Raw genomic sequence first — 18,850 nt, 5'->3', positions numbered from 1 at the left:
AAGGCATCGCTCAGCCAGTTACCGCTGCAGGCTCCTCGCAGGAGAACCCCGTGGTGATTGTGTGGCGCCCTGACCTCTGACTGTCCAGTTGGGTGAGGGAGGGGAGGGCGCTCAGGGGCTGAGGGCCCATCCATTTCTTCAGCATTGCTGGCCCACCTCGCTGAGATCCCAGGATCAAGTTCAGGAGCAGGCCCCAGGCCAAGAAGTGTGGTGCCAGCCCTGGGAGCCAGGCATGGGCGCAGGGTGGCAAGGCGGAGGTGCAGGCGGGCACTCCCGCTGTCTGCTGGCATCGTCTCCTTGGGTCTGCACCAGTGCCCTCCCAGTGCGGCCACCCCGGGGGCCCTGTGGTAAAGACGAGGCAAGCCAGGAGGAAGCTTGCCCGAGGACTCGTGGCAGGGAGGACACAGCCAGGTGGGGGGCCCAGTGCCCCTGAAGCCTGAGCCCAGGGGTGTCTTGAATAGGTCTTCTCTACTGCCTGGGGCTGTGGGAAGCACACACAGAAGCCATTCCCTCGGGGCGCCTGGGTGGCTCCGTCGGTAAAGCGTCTGCCTTTAGCTCGGGTCGTGATCTCGGGGTCCTGGGGCCGAGCCCCACGTCGGGCTCCCTGCTCCGTGGAGAGTCTACTTCTCCCTCTCCCGCTTCCCCTCTCCCTGCTTGAGCTCACTCTCAAATAAATAAATAAATAATCTTAAAAACCAACCAACCAACCAACCAAAAGGAGCCGTTCCCTGCTGGCAGCCAGCACTCAGCACCCCCAGGGCGCTCCTTCCCGGGAGCACCTTGCCTGTGTCCTGTTTGCACACTGGTATCTGCCAGGGTCCAGGTGCCGAGGTGCCAAGCCACCCCGCTTCTGTAGCACGACCAATGAGGCGCGCCCCCCGCGGGGCGTTGCCGCCTCCAGGCAGCCAGCCGGCTTCCCCAGGGCCCAGCGGCCGTCCTGCGGGAGGCACCACAGTGACACAGGGCCCGCGGCTGGGGGACTCCAAGCTGCCCCGCAGGCACTGGAAGGTGTGCCCTTTGTGTGCAGCGGGCCCCGTGCAGGTGTGAACGGGGCACGTGGGGCGGAAGCTAAGGAACAGGGGGGGTTCCCGAGGCCGGGGTGCATGGCCGGAGACCAGCCCCTGGCTTCCCCCTGGTCAGCTGACTGGGCACCTGAGCGCACCTGTGCAGGGCTTTGGGAAGCCTCTGCAGAGCCACCTTTGCTGCCATCCTCCAGCCGGGCGGAGATGGCCGTGTCAGTCCCTCCCCGACCCTGCCCCTACCTGGCGAAAGGGCGTGAGCTCCAGGGCTGGGCCCAGCAGGGAACGGCTGATCCCCCGCTGTCTTCCCATGAGGACTGTGGCCCCGAAGCCGCCCTGCTGGACGCCCTCGGCGCCCTTGCCCTCTGGAGCCCTAGGAGCTTTCTGGGCCCCCTCTCCTGTTGCATGGGCCCTCCCAGGCCCCTCTGCAACGTGTCCCTCTCCCTCTGCCTTCCCGACGACTTGAAGAGAACCCCACGCCTTGGAGCCCCAAAGTCACCGCCCTTCTCTTCACCATCGCACAGCCTCCTGCCTCCCGGCTGGGCCAGGCATAGTGCACCCCCGTTAGCCCCTTCTCTCCATCCCACTGACAGAATTTAAAGCTGCAGGAGGAGCGGCCGCACAGTCAAGGCGGGATCAAACAGTCTGGGGCCACCAAAGCTTGGCTGCCCTGACACAGTGCTGCCATGTGGGCAAGGTCTCCAGGGTGTCCTCCTAGGACACGGAGGCTGCCTCCCCCTGCCCTCCCGTGCTGCTCTCAGCCGGCCCTGGGACGCACCAGGCACCGGGTCCCCCAGAGGAGAGCCTGCCACCCGCTCGCCTGGCCTCCCCAGGCCTCAGAGGCCACATTTCCGCTTTGCCAGCAGGAGGCGCTGAAGGGAACCTGATGCCGGCGGCAGGAACCACACCTGTGCGGGGCCAGCTGTAGGGAGCAAGGTGGAGTCACTCTGTCCAGCAGTGGCTTGTGTCAAGTGATGATGCAGTTAAGGACATTGCAGCTAAGACCGGACGTTGCTGAGACCAGAACTGCCGACGATGCCCCAGAACTGACAACCAGCAGAAGCGGAGGGGGCTTGCAGGGGGTCGAGGCCAATTAAACCTTTTTAAAAAGGGAAGATTAGGGAAGGAGTTAAAAATGACTGAGGAGTAGGGGACCCTAATTTCGTGAATTCAGTTAAAGAGCCGTCAAATCATCCTGAGCACCTGCGAAATCAACCGGAGATCTGAGAAAAGAATTGCTGCAATTCTACAAATAGAAAAGAGACCACTTTTTGCAAGGTAGGGGGTGTGGAGACGTGAATCCGGGGTGATATATTGGAAGATAAACCCCGGGAGCAGGGAGCCTCCGTTAGCTGGCTACCGGAAAGTGACAGAGCAGCAGAGCACAAAATCCGAACTTTTTGAGGTCGGCCTGGAAGGCGCTCAGGAGGTGAAGCGGGGGCAGGCTGCTGGGTGCGACGGCGCCATCCTGGATCCCTGGGGTCACAGGGAGACGGGGGTGCCTGAGTGCGCATGGTTCCCAGTCAGCGAGGCCAGGCTGGGCTCAGCTCGGGGTTGCCATAAACCTCTGGCTGGGCCCAGTAGGGCCACCCACACCCCCAGCAGGGCCCTGCCAGAGGCAGAACCACTGGGAGCCCCCCTCCCCTCCCCCAGGAGTTGGGGTACCAGGTCCCGATGCAGGAATCCGTAGGCTTCGGAGACTGGAAGCGAGGCCCGGTGCCTGAGATAGAAAGGCTCGGTCCCAGGCTGGGCGGGCACGGAGTGTGGACGGGCACCAGGGACGCAGGAGGGATGGACCGCTTTTCCCTGAGGGTGCATGAGGAGTAGGGGCCGTGAGCTTTCAGCTCTGGGGCTGGAGATGGGGGTGCCACCATTCTCATCCCTCCATCGACTCCGGAGCTGCTTCCACTGAGCCGGGCCCCCTGCAAGAGGTGTGCAGCTCCTTGGGGACAAAGACACAATCAGCACAACGGGCTCCTCCCCCAGATGCCGAGCAGCAGCTTCTGGCAAAAGCCAAGTTTACCAATCATGCAGAACTGCAGAACTCCAGCTCTGGGGGAAAGGAGTATATAGAATTTGTATTTTTCTTATGATTACTTAGAGTTTCAGTTTTATTTTTTCCCTTTTCAGCTATTTCCTTATTTTATCAATTTTTTAAGTCTTTTCAGTTTTGCATTTGTTTTATATATATATATTTCATTTTTGGTTTCCTTTCAATTTTATTTTTGTATATATATGTTTTTCTTTCTTTCCTACTTTGGTAGGTTTCTTTCCTACTTTCTTTCCTACTTTCCTCTAAAAAGCAGACCAAAATACACTCAGGATCTAGTTTATTGTTCTGTTCTGTTCTGTTCTACTTGTTGATTTAATTCTCTCTCTTTTTTCTTTGGTTTCTGTTCTCTTCTGATTTGTTTAGGGTATATCTTTCTGGTGTTGTGGTTGCTATTTTTGTATTTTTCTCTCCCCTTCATCTATTCTTTTCTGGACATAATGGCAAGATGGAAAAAATCACCCCAAAAGAGAGAACAGGAGGCAGTACTCACTGCCAAGGATTTAATCAATATGGATATAAGTAAGATGTCTGAACTAGAAATCAGAACAACAATTATAAAGGTAATAGCTAGGCTTGAAAAAAGCATAGAAGACACTAGAGAATCCCTTACTGGAGAAATAAAAGAACTAAAATTTAATCAGATTGAAACCTAAAGGCTATTAATGGGGCACCTGGGGGGCTCAGTGGTTGAACATCTGCCTTTGGCTCAGGCCATGATCCTGGGGTCCCAGGGTGGAGTCCCTACATGGAGCCTGCTTCTCTCTCTGCCTGTGTCTCTGCCTCTCTCTCTATGTGTCTCATTAATAAATAAATAAAATCTTAAAAATAAAATAAAAAAAAAAGGATTACTCACCACAAACCAAGTAGGATTTATTCCTGGACTGTATGGGGGGTTCAACATCCACAAATCAATCAGTGTGATACATCACATTAATAAAGGAAAGGACAGGGCAGCCCCGGTGGCACAACAGTTTAGGGCCGCCTGCAGTCCAAGGCGTGATCCTGGAGACCCCGGATCGAGTCCCATGTCAGGCTCCTGCATGGCACCTGCTTCTCCCTCTGCCTGTGTCTCTGCCTCTCACTCACTCTCTCTCTGTGTCTCTCATGAATAAATGAATACATAAATCTTTAAAAAAATAAAGGAAAGGACAAGAGACATATGACCCCCTCAATAGATGCACAAAAAATATTTGACAAAGTATACAACATCCTTTCTTGATTAAAACTCTCCAAAGTGTAGGGACGGAGGGAACATACCTCAGTATCATGAAGGCAATCTGTGAAAAGCCCACAGCAAATATTCTCGATGGGGAAAACCTGAGAACTCCCCTAAGGTCAGGAACATGACAGGGGTGTTCACTCTCACCACTATTGTTCAACATAGTCCTAGAAGTCCTAGCCTCAGCAATCAGACAACAAAAAGAAATAAAAGGCATCCAAACTGGCAAAGAAGAAGTCAAACTTTCACTCTTTGTAGATAATGATATTCTATGTTGAAAACCCAAAAGACTCTACTCAAAAATTGCTAGAACTCATACAGGAATTCAGCAAAGCGGCAGGATATAAAATCTATGCACAGAGATCAGCTGCATTTCTATACTCTAACAGTAAGATAGAAGAGGGATGCTCGGGTGGCTCAGTGGTTGAGCATCTGCCTTCGGCCCAAGGCTTGATCCTGGAGTCCCGGGATCAAGTCCCGCATCAGGATCCCTGCATGGAGCCTGCTTCTCCCTCTCCCTGTGTCTCTTCCCTGTGTGTCTCATGAATAAATAAATACAATCTTAAAAAAAATAAGACAGAAGAAAGAGAAATGAAAGAATTGATCTCATTTACAATTGCACCAAAAACTATAAGATACCTAGGAATAAACCTAACCAAGGAGGTAAAGGATCTGTACTCTGAAAACTGTAGAACATTCTTGAAAGAAATTGAGGAAGACACAAAGAAATGGAAAAACATTCCATGTTCATGGATTGGAAGAACAAATATTGTTAAAATGTCTATGCTACCCAGGGCAATCTGCACACTCACAGCAATCCTCATCAAAACACCATCAACATTTTTCACAGAGTTGGAACAAATAATCCTAAGATTTGTGTGGAACTGGAAGACCCCGAATAGCCAAAGGAACGTTGAAAAAGAAAACCAAAGCTGGTGGCATCACAATGCCTGACTTCAAGCTATCTTACAAAATTGTGATCAAGACAGTGTGGTACTGGCCCAAAACAGACACGTAGATCAATGGGACAGCATAGAGAACCTAGAAATGGACCCTCAACTCTATGGCCCACTCACCTTTGACAGAGTAGGAAAGACTATCCAACGGAACAAAGACAGTGTCTTCAACAAATGGTGCTGGGCTGGGGATCCCTGGGTGGCTCAGCAATTTAGCATCTGCCTTCAGCCCAGGGCGTGATCCTGGAGACCCGGGGTCGAGTCCCACATTGGACGCCCTGCATGGAGCCTGCTTCTCCCTCTGCCTGGGTCTCTGCCTCTCTCTCTCTCTCTCTCTCTCTGTGTCTCTCATGAATGAATGAATGAATGAATAAATAAATAAATAAATAAATAAATAAATAAATAAATAAATAAATAAAATTTAAAAAGAAAGCATAGTTAAAAAAAAACAACAAAAACAAATGGTGCTGGGAACATTGGGCAGCCACATGCAGAAGAATGAAACTAGACCATTTCCTTACACTGCACACAAAAATAGACTCAAAATGGATGAAAGACCTAAATGTGAGACAGGAATCCTAGAGAACACAGGCAGCAACCTCTGTGACCTCGGCCGCAGGAACTTCTTACTAGACACGTCTCCAGAGGCAAGGGAAACAAAAGCAATAATGAACTATTGGGGCTTCATCAAGATAGAAAGCTTCGGCCCAGCAAAGGAAGCCGTGGTCAAAACCAAAAGACAAGCTACATAATGGGGAAGGTATTTGCAAATGTCTTATCAGATTAAGGGCTGCTATCCAAGATCTATAAAGAACTTCTCAAAATTGACACCCAAAAAACAAATGATCCAGTGAAGAAATGGGCAGAAGACACGAACAGACGTTTCTCCAAAGCAGACTACACGTGGCCAACAGACACATGAACAAATGCATCAGGGAAATACAAATAGAACCACAGCGAGATCCCACCTCACACTGGCCAGAATGGCTAAAATCAGCAAGTCAGGAGACAGCAGGGGTTGGTGAGGATGAGGAAAAAGGGGGGCCCCCTGACCTGCTGGTGGGGATGCAGGCTGGGCAGCTGCTCTGGAGAGCAGTGTGGAGGGTCCTCAAGGGGCTGAATGTAGAGCTACCCTATGGCCCAGAAACAGCCCTACTGGGTACTTATCCACAGGACACAGACACGGTGATTCCAAGGGGCGCCTGCACCCCAACCTTTACAGCAGCAATGTCCACAAGAGTCCAAGTGTGGACAGAGCCCAGATGTCCATCAACAGATGAAGGGTAAAGACGCGACCTATGTATACAACGGAGTGTGACTCAGCCATCAGAAGAGTGAAATCTTACCATTTGCACAGCATGGATGGAACTAGAGGGTATGATGCCGAGCGACATAAGTCAGTCAGAGAAACACAATTATGCCTTGACCTCACTCATATGTGGAATTTGAGAAACAAAACAGAGGATCGGGGCGGGGGGGAGAGGGGAAAATACAGTAAGATGAACTCAGAGAGGGAGACAAACCATGAGAGACTCATAACTCTAGGAAACCAACTGAGGGTCACTAGAGGGGAGGCTGAGGGGACGGGGTGAGGGGGTGACGGGCACTAAGGAGGGCACGTGACAGGATGAGCACTGGGCGCTGCGTGCAGCTCGTGAATCACTGACCCCTACCTCTGGAGCTAATGATACACTATATGTTAATTCATTGAATTTAAATAAAAAACAAAAACAAAATAAATAAAAAGGGAAGATTTTTGTAGCAAACTGCCTGACTCTTCAGGCCTGACAGAGGCTCTCTGTGTGACCAACTCAGAAAGGCAGCTGCTGCCCCGGCTCTGCCCGGCTCGTCTGCGAACAGGATCCGGATCCTTCCCTGCTTCAACGCCAGACGCAGCAGATGCCCAGGGCTGACCCGGACCGGACCAGGCCGGAGCCTCCGCTCAGCCGCTTCCCATGGGCCCACCTCGCGTTGGCTGCACTAACTCCCTCCCTCTTGTTCTCTTGTTGGTCCTGTGGCTTGTCTTATGTTCTCTGCCGTGTGCAGTACTAATCGCGTGGTGAAATGTCACTGAATTTGGGATCTTGACCTTATTTTATGATGAAGTTGCCTTGTTTGGTGACTGAATAAAGCCAGCGTTGCGGGAAGACACGCCTGTGCTGTGCGCCTTCCCAGTGCGCTCACGACACCATCCCCTGGCGCCGCAGAAGACAGGATAGCGACACGTGGGACTCCTGGGCCGGCCTCTGCCCCGGTGTGCCATCACCTCCATGACACGGGGCCGGAACGAGGCCAAGAGCACCCTGCTCAGTGAGGGTGCTGCTCCCACGCAGACATTCCCTAGGACGGCCTCCTCGTCCACCTCGGCCCTGCTCGGGTGAGTGAGCTCCTCTCCACCCTTCCTGGCCTGCTGCCAGTGCCTGTCCTCTGGGAAGCTGCCCATGGAGTCCCACCCTGGCTCAGCCTCGACCTGCAGGGGAGGGCAGGCCTGGGCTGTCTCAGGTGCGTCCTGCGGGACAGGATGCTGGCAGCCGGGACACCCTTGTTTATCCAGTTTGCCATCTTGCCGCTCCTGGAAAATACCAGCCGCCCATACTTAGCAGCACTGGCGTCCCTACATCCTGGCTCCTTGCTGTCCAGACAGGCCAGAACTGGGTCATCCAGCCCACCTGGGCTCCCAGGGAAATTCCTCACCACTCCCCGCCCCCCGCCACTCTTCTCATCCCTCCCCTCAAAGGGACCGGCTGGGACATGCCCAGATAAGCAGCTCATTGTGTTTCTGTGTGTACTTTCAGAGAACCCCAAACCCTGAGGCTGGGATCCCTCAGGATGGATACAGACAAGCTAGTCTTCCCCATGCTATAGGAAAATGGAAGATGGCAGTGTCAGGGCAGGGAGGGAAAAGGCTAGGCTGACCAGGGCATGGGCCAGAACAACTCAGAACATCAAACTTTCTGCTCAAAACACTCAAGAATTGCACTAGTCTGACCCCTCCAGCTGCTCCTCTCTGCACCCCACCCCCTGCTCCGAGCAAACTGGCCTTTCTTTGCTCTTCCCCACACTCTGGTTGTAGGTCCTAAGGCTAGAACAGCTTCTAATCTCTATGACCAGGACTAAGGCTCAACCTATGAACAGGGTCAAGGCTCAGTGTGTGACCAGGGTCAGTGTCAGTGTGACCAGGATCAGGGCTCAGAGTGTGACCAGGGCCGGGGAGCAAGAATGCCTCACCCCCTTCACAGGGAGCAAGAAAACCTGCCCCCTTCAAGATCCTCCTAGCTGGATTAAGATTGAAATCAACACAAGACAGATTAACAGGAGAAATAAAATTTAATAGGTGCACTACAGGGAATCCACATAGACATGCAAATTCCAAAGGCAGGAGAAATGAGGTGTATGTGGCAGTGTGAACTAAGGAGAAAGTGGTTTGAGATTTCAGAGGAAAGGGATGCACTTCTCCGGGCGACAAGAAGAGCAGGTGTTTGGTATGAGCCATTTGCCCGGCTGTATAGATGGGGCGCTCAGATAACATTTATCTCTGCTAATAGCCCTTATTCTGGGAAAGACCCCCAATTCAGATTCTTCAATAGAGTTCATGGAGGGACAAAAGTTTCTCTTGAGGCTGAAGGATCTCAAGTGCCTTCAGCTCAAAATAGCCCACATGCCAAATTGGTACTATCTGTGGGAGTCGGAGTGGAGGACTGTCTTGAACCCTCCACCAGGCTCAGGGCTCAGGGTGTGACCAATATCAGGGTACTCTTTGGTCATGTAGGACAGGAGACCCCTTTTGCAGCCCCTGCCCAACAGGGAGGGGCCTCAGTTCAAATTCTGGGTCCCCCTCCCTTCCTTCCCAGCACAAGAGGGAGGGAGGGTAAGAAGCAGGGTAGAAAGGAGGGGCCAAGGGAAGGTAAGAGAAAGGGATGGGGAGGTCAGTGCAGGACTCTGCCTCTGGTTTGGGTGGAGGTCTTGGCGTTCCTAAGAACAGTCAAGATCTCTTCCTGGAAGGTAGGAGCAAGCGCTCTGGGCTGGCAAGGTCCATGCTGGGTGTCCAGTCCAGAGGTGCACTGCTGCCCCAGTTCCTCCACCTGCCCTGCACACCTGTGTGACAGGAAACCCCACGTCTCCCTCTCAGCCACTCTGAGGAGTGGAGTTCAATGCCAGGCGAGGGAAGCCATGCATCAATGGTGGCCTGGGTGGGAATCTGGGCCTTAATTGGAGAACACCCAGCTTATAAAGTTTCAGATGCCCAATTAGTTCAACAAGGGGTGGGTCCACCTCCTCCGCCAGCACCTGGGCCACCCATGCCAGGACAGCTCCTGTCCTCCTGTTTTTCCCATGGGGAAAGTCATTCCTTCCTTGAGGGTTGTCTCCCCAAGAAGGCAGGCCCTTCCTAGGGTCCCTTCCCCATGAGGCTGCAGCATTTTTGCCCCAAAGGCCCTTTAAGATGCACAAGGTTCAGCATTTCTCAGGTGACCTTATTAGAAGAGAATATACTCACAGAAACGCAGGAACATGGACCTTGAAATTTGAGAAATGCTGTGCCCACTGGGTAAGATCCAGCCAACTTTGCTTACACTGAGAGTTTTGGGGACTCATCACCCTGACTTGGCTGCTCCTTTGCATTGGCTCTTTCTCTACTTTGAAGAGTCCCCTTCTCCTCGCCCCTACTTCAAAATGCAACCCATTGGGTACCTTCTCCAGATAGAAGCCTCGGCATTGATAGAACTAGGCCGGGCTTGGGGTCCCCATCATGTTACCTGACTAATCTTGATAGTGCAGGTCCGCCACACCCCTATCCTCTGCACCAAGGGCTCGAGCCTGTCACTCAGTAGGAATCAGAGCTGCTGAAACCCATGAGCTACATCCATTATCTGGGGGGGAGGGGGTGATCCCAGAGTCTCAGGCTCTCTCCCCATCCACAGCTGCTCTGCTGCACATTCATACAGGCACAGGTTACCTACCGAGTAGAGCTGCCTGGGTGCTGGGGGTGGGAAAGTAAGAAGCAGGTCTGAGTTCATTGAGAGGAGGGTTGTAGTCAGTCACCCAAGATGGCGATGGCGGCTTGCACATGTAGGGATGGGCTCCCCTTCCCTGGAGCCCAGGCAGGGCCCTGCTAAAAGACCTGGAGAATCTGTCAGCCACTGAGCAAGCATCTGGCCTCTACTCTCTGGCCTCTGAGCTGGATCTAGGGCCAGCCCTTGCCTTGTGCTCCTATGTCATGGCATCGGTCTGGGCTCTACCGCACCCCTTCCAATTCTGGAGGCAAAGTAAGAAACTTTCTCAGGCCTGGGCTGAGAATGATGTGGAGTCTGGAAAGGAACTCAGTTCTCAGAATCCAGTCCCCATTTCAGGACAGCTTCACGCAGGGTAAGGGTTCAGGCGAAGGAAGCCAAGGACCACTGAGCAAGGCCAAGTTGGCTGTCACGGGCCATGGCTACAGGAGGTCACCAAGCTCAGAAGGGAGAGGAAGGTGGGAGGAGCGGGGTCAATGGAATGAAGTGTATTGGATGGTATAGGAGGAGCTGACTAAGTAGAATGCAGAGAGTAGATAGGGTAGTAGATGGAGCGAGACAAAGTAGACAGAGTGGATGGAGTAGGTGGGGGGATGGAGGGAATGGAGGGATGGGGGAGGGAGGGGATGAGGGGATGGGGGATGGAGGGGATGAAGGGATGGGGGAAAGGAGGGAATAGAGGGATGGGGGAAAGGAGGGAATGGAGGGGATGAAGGCGATGGAGAGGATGGAGGGTATGGAGGGAATGGTGGGGATGGGGGGATGGAGGGGGAAGGAGAGGATGAGGGGATGGGGGATAGAGAGATGGTGGGGATGCCGGGATGAGGGGATGGGGGATGGAGGGGATGGGAGGATGGTGGGGATGGAGGGATGGAGGAGATGGTGGAGATGGAGGCGGTGGCAGGGAGGTGAGTGAAGCGCCAGGCATGCTTGGACACTGGGTTCGGCCCCAGCGTCGCCCCCCTACCGTGTCTGCGTTTGCACAAGGTGGCCAGGGAGTGAGCAGAGCGCGTGCTGCACTGCAGGTCCTGTGAGCAGGTTCCTGAGGACGGAGGCCGCCCTAAGGTCTGGGTGTGGGCCAGTGAGGCTCACATACCCTAAGGCTGAAATTTGAACGTTCTAGAAGAAGTGTTAAAAAAGGTGACATAAAACGTCATGGACAAAGTTACCATCAAATAAATTGATGGACGTTTGGACGCCCTGTCCTGGCAGTGTCACTGGGCGGCGGCCGTTCGGGAGCCCGTCCTCCCGGGGTGTCACCTGTGCGCCCTGCACGGGCCGCACATTCAGCCCGGGGCAGCCCCCCCCCCCCCCCGTGCTCCCGCCCCACCTCCACCCCCACCGTCCTTTGTGGCCCTGTGTCTAGGGACGGCACCAGCAACGCAGCCCAGCAGAGCCTGGATGCAGACAGGAATACCCGGTCTAGGACCGTCCTAGACAGAGATGATTCTGTCCGGGAAGGAAAGGAGGGGAGGGCATTGGGACGTCAGGCCGGGCCTGGTGGACGGGGAGGTGTGGGGCCCCCGTGGAGGCCCAGGGGAGGCCAGGGGAGAACAGGCTGCCTGGGTGGTGCGCACCTGCGGGCTCTGCACGGACTGGAACCGTCCAAGTTGCGTGTAAGGTGGTGGCTCTGGCCACTGGGGAGGGGACTCTAGCCACTAGGAGAGAGAGCCTGGTGACCCTGGGAGGGGATGGGTGAGAGCCCACTCTCAGCCTCTGGAACTCCAGCCAGATCCCTAAAGCGCACCTGGGGCCTGCCTACCGTGTGCAGGCTGTTTCCTGCATCCTCCCAGGGCTCCCTGGGCACCCGTGGGCCCCAAGCCTGGCCCGGGGACCTGGGGCCGTGATTTGGGCCCCCTGAAGTGCCGGCCTGCCCCTCTGGCTCTGCCCATCCCTGGCCGGATGCTAGGGGGCAGGCTCTCAGGTCCTGCCTGAGCCTCCTGCCGGGATCAGCATTTTGTCTGAGCCCCGTGTGGTCGGCCTGCATAGACATGGAGACATACGGGCCCAAAGCCAGCCTCCAGCCTCCAGTGCCTCAGTGTCCCCACCACAATGGGCTTGCTGACTCCCGATTGCCCTGGGCCCAGGGACGGGCCCGGGGGAATGGCTGTGCTCACTCAGAAGGGCTGTGACCGCCGAGCCCTGAGAGGGGACCGCCACCTGCAGGCCATCAGGCCTCTTCCTGCTCCCCAGCCTGACCTGGGGCCTTGGGATACCTGCGGGGACCCGGATGCCAATGGCTCCGGACAGACAGACGGAGGGGGCACAGGCGACCTCGTGAGCACCCCCGGAGCCCAGGGTGGGGCACAGGGCGGCCGGGCAGCGTGAGTCACGCGGGCCTGCCGCCCCCAGCGCAGCTCCGCTAAATTACTAGGTCTGCGCGCGCTGGCCCTCGGCCCTATAAAGGCCGGGGTGGCGGCGGCTGCCCAGACCCCGCCGGCGGCCGCCCCGCAATGAGGCCACTCCTGCTGTCTCTGCTCCTGGCTACTCTGTGCGCTGACCTGGGTAAGGGCTGCTGACCCGGGTGCGACGGACGGGGACAGACGGGGACAGACGGGTGCTTGGCGGCCTGGCCCCCATCTGAGGAGTCTGTGGGGAGCTGCGGGGAGCTGCAGGGAGCGAGGGGAGCCCGCATGGCTGCTCCTCCACCAGCCCGACCGCACACCTTTGTGTCTCCGTGGGCACAGTTTCCGGTCTGGCTGTCTCTCGTGAGGTGAAAGACCCCGGGGAGGGGGCCCGAGTCTCCAGAGCCCTGGGCTGGCGCTGGGACCAGCTAGTAGCTGGGTGACTGCTGTCCTGTGTCCCCGACATTCCCGGGGGGCAGAGCTCGGGTGCCCAAAGCAGGAAAATGGGTTGGCCACACCCTTGCAACCCCAGCTCTGCCTCCACTGATGACTTACTTGTGTGACCTTAAAAAGCACCTGCTGCTTTTGGGGCTACCGGAAATGGGGCCTGGGGAAGGGGTGATGCAGCCCGTGATTATCAGCTAATTACCATCCAGGGATAATAGCCCCGCAGCGTCCCCTGAGTGGAGGTGGGGGAGGTGGGGCCTCCAGTCCTCGGGGACCAGACCCAGCCTGGGGGAGGCTAGAAACAGGGAGGGGACGCTTGGGCGGGCTCTGGGGACAGGGCAGGGGACCAGGCGCTGGTCAGAAGAGAGGCCGGCAGAGGTGTGGAGCGGCCGCCGGGGAAGCCCACTGAGGCTCTGCCCAGGCCCCCCCAGCCCGCGGGACTGCTCCAGTCCCAGAGGGGAAGCCGAGACCCTACGAGGTTCTTGTTCAGAGGAGCCTAGGACCCAACCCCAGCAGCACCCATGGCCGTAGGAACGATGGCTGGGGGTTCGCCCAGACGGACAGGGCTCTTCTTTTTGGAGGGTTCCAGAACCCTAACCTGGGAAGCTGGCCTCGGAGTCCAGGTTCTGAGCCTGACTTGATTGCCTGGACCCCACCCCCGGGTGCCAGCTCTTAACGTGGGCGCCGCCTCGCCCCAGCACACCGAAGGCCCCCCAGACCCGGGGCAGAGGTGCCCTTTCTGGCAACACAGCCCCTCCGTCCTGGGCAAGGCTCCTGGCCTTCCCCCGACCCGACTGCCCCGTCACAGCTCCAGGGACATCCATTCCAGGAAGCCTTCCCAGATGGAGCCCAAGCTCTGTCTGAGCCAGGAGTCCCACAAAGTGTCTATTGTACCTTCCCCTCCATTCCACTCAGGCATGTACCTCGCTTGGCCACCCCCGGGCGCCCAAGGGCCTCCTTGCTGTCGGGAACTGGGGCCACTCACACCGCACATGGGGTCGGGCCAGGGCCCTTTGCTGTCGCCTGCCCTGATGGGTCCAGGCTGGGGTCGCTGGCAGGTCCCAGGCAGCGACGGGCAGTAAGGAAACAGCTGGGAGCATCCATGGGAGGCCCAGCTGTGCTCTGTCCGGGCAGCAGACCGGGCCAGGAGCCGAGTGCGTGCGCTCGGTCCCATCTTACAGGGAGGACTCTGTTCCTCGGAGAGGGGCAGGGACCCTGAAACGCAGAGCCCACATGCCTGAGTTAACTGTCCTCGTGTCACCCCAGGCTGCCCGCCTCCATCCCAGGGTGGCCTGCAGGCACCCCGGCCACAGCCCGCACCCTCACTCCTGCTGAGTGCCCCCGGCCGGTGTGGGGCACCTGGGTCACCGCCCCCGAGTCCAGCCCCACCCCAGGGGACCAGGAGCATCTCTGGAGGTTGGGTGGGAGGAAAGTGAGGCTCAGGGAAGGCCAGCTGGGCAGTGGCCGTGCAGCAGGCAGCCGGGCCCAGGCCCCCAGGTCCCCCCCTCCGCCCCCCAGGGTCCAGACTGACCGGGGCCTGTGCTTTCCCCCCAGCCCGGGCCCTGCACTGCCATGTGTGCTGTGGCCACAAGGACTGCGAGTCTCTGGTGGAGTGCGCCCCAACTGACAACTACTGTGTGATCACGCAGGCCAGTGAGTACCCCGTGCCCACCCCACGGCCCAGCCAGGGGCCCACCCGGGGCCCCACGCACCCTGGCCCACCCTGGCCCTCCGAGGGTGCTGGAGGTGGCAGGGACGGACCGTCCCACTCTGACCCTCCCCCGGGTTGGTGGCGGGTAGGGTAGGAGCAGCTGTGCCAGCAGCCCCGCAACTACCCCGTCGGAGTCAGGCCGTACGCGGCCTTCCAGCTTGAGTTATCGAGAGGGAGTCCGGGTACGAGACGCGGGAGTAGGGAGCAGGCCGACGAGGGAGTTGGCAAGGAGAGGCCTGGAGGGAGGCTGGCGCCTGGAGACCCGGTGGGGACAGCCCTGCAGGGCTGCCCGGGGATAGCAGAGAGCACCATGGGGACCCGCAGCCCCCACCCCGGGCGCCTCTCCCTTGCCACCCCTGGAGCCCGCCTCCTCCATCCCCCGGCTGCCTGGGCTTCAGAGGTCACATGGCGGGAGTCTGAGCGGGACAGGGCTGCCACACTGCGGTGACCCCGAGGAGCGGGAAGCCTGTTGGGTCTCAGAGGGCTGGACAGGGCAGTGGGGAGGCTGGCCTGCAGGGACAGCAGGCACGGGTGGGGCCTCGAAGTGATGGGAGCTGCAAGCCCCTCGCCCCCGGGAGAGGCGGAGGCACCACGGGACACGGGTGGGTCAGCGCGGACAGCGGCGTGTGGTCCCGGAGCCCGGCAGGCAGCAGCATGTGCTCCCCGTTGCCGTCCATGGTGTCCTGTGTGTGGCGGTCCCGCAGCACCCGCAGACGCCCGGCAGGGCAGCCAGGCCACCCCTCCGGGCCCCAGCTCCCTAGAGACCCGCGGCTTTCCCGCAAGGGACACAGCCCCCTGATGACGAGGACACGTGGCATCTGGCCCTGGGTCACAGCTGGACCTCGCCCCCCGCTTGGCCGGGGCCCCTGTGAGGAAGCAGCACGAGGCCCTCAAGGCCCCGCGGGACCCTCCCCCATCAGGTGGTGGAGGACCCTGCCCAAGGACGTGCCACTTTCTCAGGGACGAGGGGACACTGCCCCACTTCTGGCCAAGCCCTGGGCGTGGGGGCCACAGCCAGGCTGCGCTCCTTTCGGTCACACGGCCGACAGCCCCGAGCCCCTGGGGGCGCTGCGGGCTGGGGGCCTGGCACGCGGCGGGACCTGTGGCTTCTTGGCCTCGGGCGGTGTGGGGGGAGGTTAGACCACTGACCTGGATGCGAGGGGGCGGGCGGGAGGGCGGCAGAGGGGCTGAGGGGGCACCGCTTCTCCCCGGGTCCCCAGCGAGCCAGGAGCCCCCATAGACTCCCTTTGCCCTTGAAGCATCTGTTCTGACGCCCTGGACAGGGCCAGACGCCCTGAGGGCCCCCAGCTCCGTCTCTGGGGGGGGGCTTCCTTTCGACCCCCCACCCTGCCATTCCCACCGGGGTCCCGGGGCTTGCTCCTCACTCCCCAAGCGGGTCCTCCGGGTAGGGGGAGCAGATGCGCTGACCACTGGGCCATAATGCGGTGCCCGGGATGACAGTGGGGGACGGCGTGCTCCTCTGAGACCCCGCTCCGTGGGGGAAGGGTGCTGGTGGGCGGGGAGAGGCGGGACGGATCCCGGGGTAGCACCCGGGGTGGGGTGGGGACAAGACGCCCCAGCTGGTGTGAGTCGGGCACAGGCAGTGGCAGGGTACTCACACCCACCTGCTCCCTGCATCACTGGGGCACCTCCAGCAGGTTGTGGGGACAGCAGGTGGCAGGTGGCAGGGGGTTCTGGCTCCCTGCTGGTGATCCCGGGGCACGGGGGGGACCACATGGTCGTCCTCGTGCCAAAGTGCTGAGCAGGTCTTTCGCAAAACAAAGACAAATGTCCTGCTGTGCGCAGGCCCCGTGGGTGTGCCCTGTGACCCCGCCGTCCCGCCGCGCATGGCCTAATACTCCATTTCTCAAGAGCCCGGCGGGGCAGGAGGCGGCCACACGGCGTCAGGGTCCCCAGGCACTGGCTCCTCGGGGGACACCCGCCCCGTCCCGTTCTACCCGCAGATATACGCTCCTGATTCCGGTAACCGAGCGTGGTCCTCACCACCTTCCTGTTTAACTGAGGAATGTTCTGGGCCTCGCGGCATCCTGCTCGGGCCGGGGCTCGGGAGGGGGACTGTGCAGGGTGGCTTCCCGAGGGCTGGGCCTGCGGCCAACCCTGAGGCCAGAGGCCGGGCCCCAACACCCTCCTTGTCCTGCCGCAGGGCGTCTGTCCCTCTCCTCTTTGGCCGAGTCAGGGCTCCGACTCCTGGCGCTGCCCCCCCCAGCCCTGACGCCGCTGCTTGCTACCTGCCGCCAGGAGCACGTAGTCCACAGGCTCCGGTGCCACGTGGGAACTTAGCTGATCCCCAAACAATCTCGGAGGCCTCCAAGTTCTCTTGTCCTCCATCTCCCAGATGAGGAAACCGAGCCAGAGAGATCGGCCCAGGGAAGCACCCCGGTTCCCAGGGCGCCACTGGCCGGCACTTCGGGATCCCTGTGCACAGCTGCCCCCGGGGTGCGGGAGCCCGGCCAGCAGGTCCCACGGGTGGAGGTGTCCTGCCCCCGGGGCCTCTCCCAGCGGCTTCCTCAGGCACTTTCTGTCCCCCCCTACCCCGTCCCGGCCTCCCCCGCACACCATTCCCCAAGGCCTCTCAGTCCTGGACCAGGTGGGTGCGGGTGGGGCCGGGCCCCCCCTCCAGACCCCGAAAGTCAGACACAGGAAGGAGCCCAGGCATCTGTGGGGGGTGTGGGGATCACTGAGTCCCACAGGGGCCTGGCGTGAGGGCGAGACGGGGATCTCCAGACCCACCGGCCCCACGGAAGGAGCCCCGAACCTCAGAAGGCTCTTTGGGGCACTCATGTTGGTGCCCCAGGAGCCCTGGAAGGGCCCAGGCCATGGGCCTGCCTCTCCGAGGGCTGGCTGCGTGGGGACGGATGGAGCAGCCACCCATGGGCCCTCGCCCCTCTCTCCACAGCGAACCCCGGTGGCATCCTGGTCATGAAGTCCTGCGCCCCCGTGTGCCCCAACAGCACCATGTCCTCGGACGGCCGCACCCTCTCCGTCTCCTGCTGCCAGGGCAGCCAGTGTAACCGCGCGGCCGGGGGCCTGGCAGCCAGTCCCGGGGCCCTGTGGCTGGGCGCCTGGGCCAGCCTGCTGGGGCCGCTGCTCCGGGCGGCCTGGTGAGCCCGCCCCCGACAGTCGTTCCCAGGCACCCGGCCACCTGCCTGCCCGCAGGGACAGTCCCCGGCTCCCCTGCCGCACCTCCCCCTACCCCAGGATACACCCAGCCCCGTCCTGGGGCTCCTACCCTCCTGCAGGGAACCCACCTCCAAGGGACCCTCCGCCCTCTCCTGGGGTCCCGGCCACGCGGGAGTGGGCAGGGCACCTCCATCCTCCCTGGCGCCCTCCGCCTCATTTCAGGGGCTTCCCCTGGGGGCTCATCCCCCAGCTTCCCTGTGCACGGGGTGGGGAGGGGCGGGGATCTGGGCGTCCCCTGCTCCGGCCACCGCTGGCCTCCCACCTGCATCCGTCCGCCCTCCCCTTCCACCCCTGACTCACATCTCGGTGGGCACACTCGCTCCTCGTGAACCCCCTGGGCCTCCTGCCAGGCCCCCCAGGCAGTCCTTCAGGGGCTCCCCCCACTGCCCACTGCCCGACTGGAGATGGGGTGAGGAGCCCCGCCGGGTGAAGGAGGCTCATTCATGGTCCCCTGGCTGCCCGTTGTGGGGGCCAGTCCGAGTCGGGTGTCTGTTCTCACCAGGTGTGGGGGGCCTCCCGCCTCCCCCAGAGGCTCCTGTGACAAGCCCACCCCCAGGACAGCTCGTAAGAGCAGAATAAAGCTGTACATCCTGTCCTGTCCCCATTCTCTGAGGCGTTGAACCTGGGGGTCCCTCTGTACCCCAGAGGCAGGAGAGGGGCACCTTTTGTAAGGGAGCACTCTGCAGGCGTGAACTCAGAGAGGAAAAAGCACACTCCCCTCGGACCCAAGAAGCCAGCACCCACTCCCATCCGCTTGGCCTTGGGGTCGCAGGGGTCCCCCAGCATCCGTGGTCAGCCCTGCACTATGTCCCGCAGCCCCCACCATCCCGCACCCCGGTCAGGGCCCAGCCAGGTCCCCAGGGCTGTCAGCTGGCCAGGCCAGGGCCTCC

At 59.4% G+C, this 18,850-nt stretch overlaps 1 long non-coding RNA gene across 1 annotated transcript; it reads left to right on the top strand.

Moving 5' to 3' along the window:
• Window positions 1-7,488: 7,488 nt before the first annotated feature.
• LOC102157033 lies at window positions 7,489-17,818 on the top strand. Its single transcript, XR_005368343.1, has 3 exons — window positions 7,489-7,624; window positions 14,603-14,701; window positions 17,677-17,818. It is a non-coding gene; the product is annotated as an uncharacterized LOC102157033 (long non-coding RNA).
• Window positions 17,819-18,850: the final 1,032 nt, after the last annotated feature.

This window comes from Canis lupus, chromosome 13 (genome assembly GCF_011100685.1).
Source record: "Canis lupus familiaris isolate Mischka breed German Shepherd chromosome 13, alternate assembly UU_Cfam_GSD_1.0, whole genome shotgun sequence".
In the NCBI taxonomy this organism is placed as follows: Eukaryota; Metazoa; Chordata; class Mammalia; order Carnivora; family Canidae; genus Canis; species Canis lupus.
The sequence above is the reverse complement of the archived record's forward strand: the minus strand, read 5'-3'. Positions and strand labels throughout refer to the sequence as shown.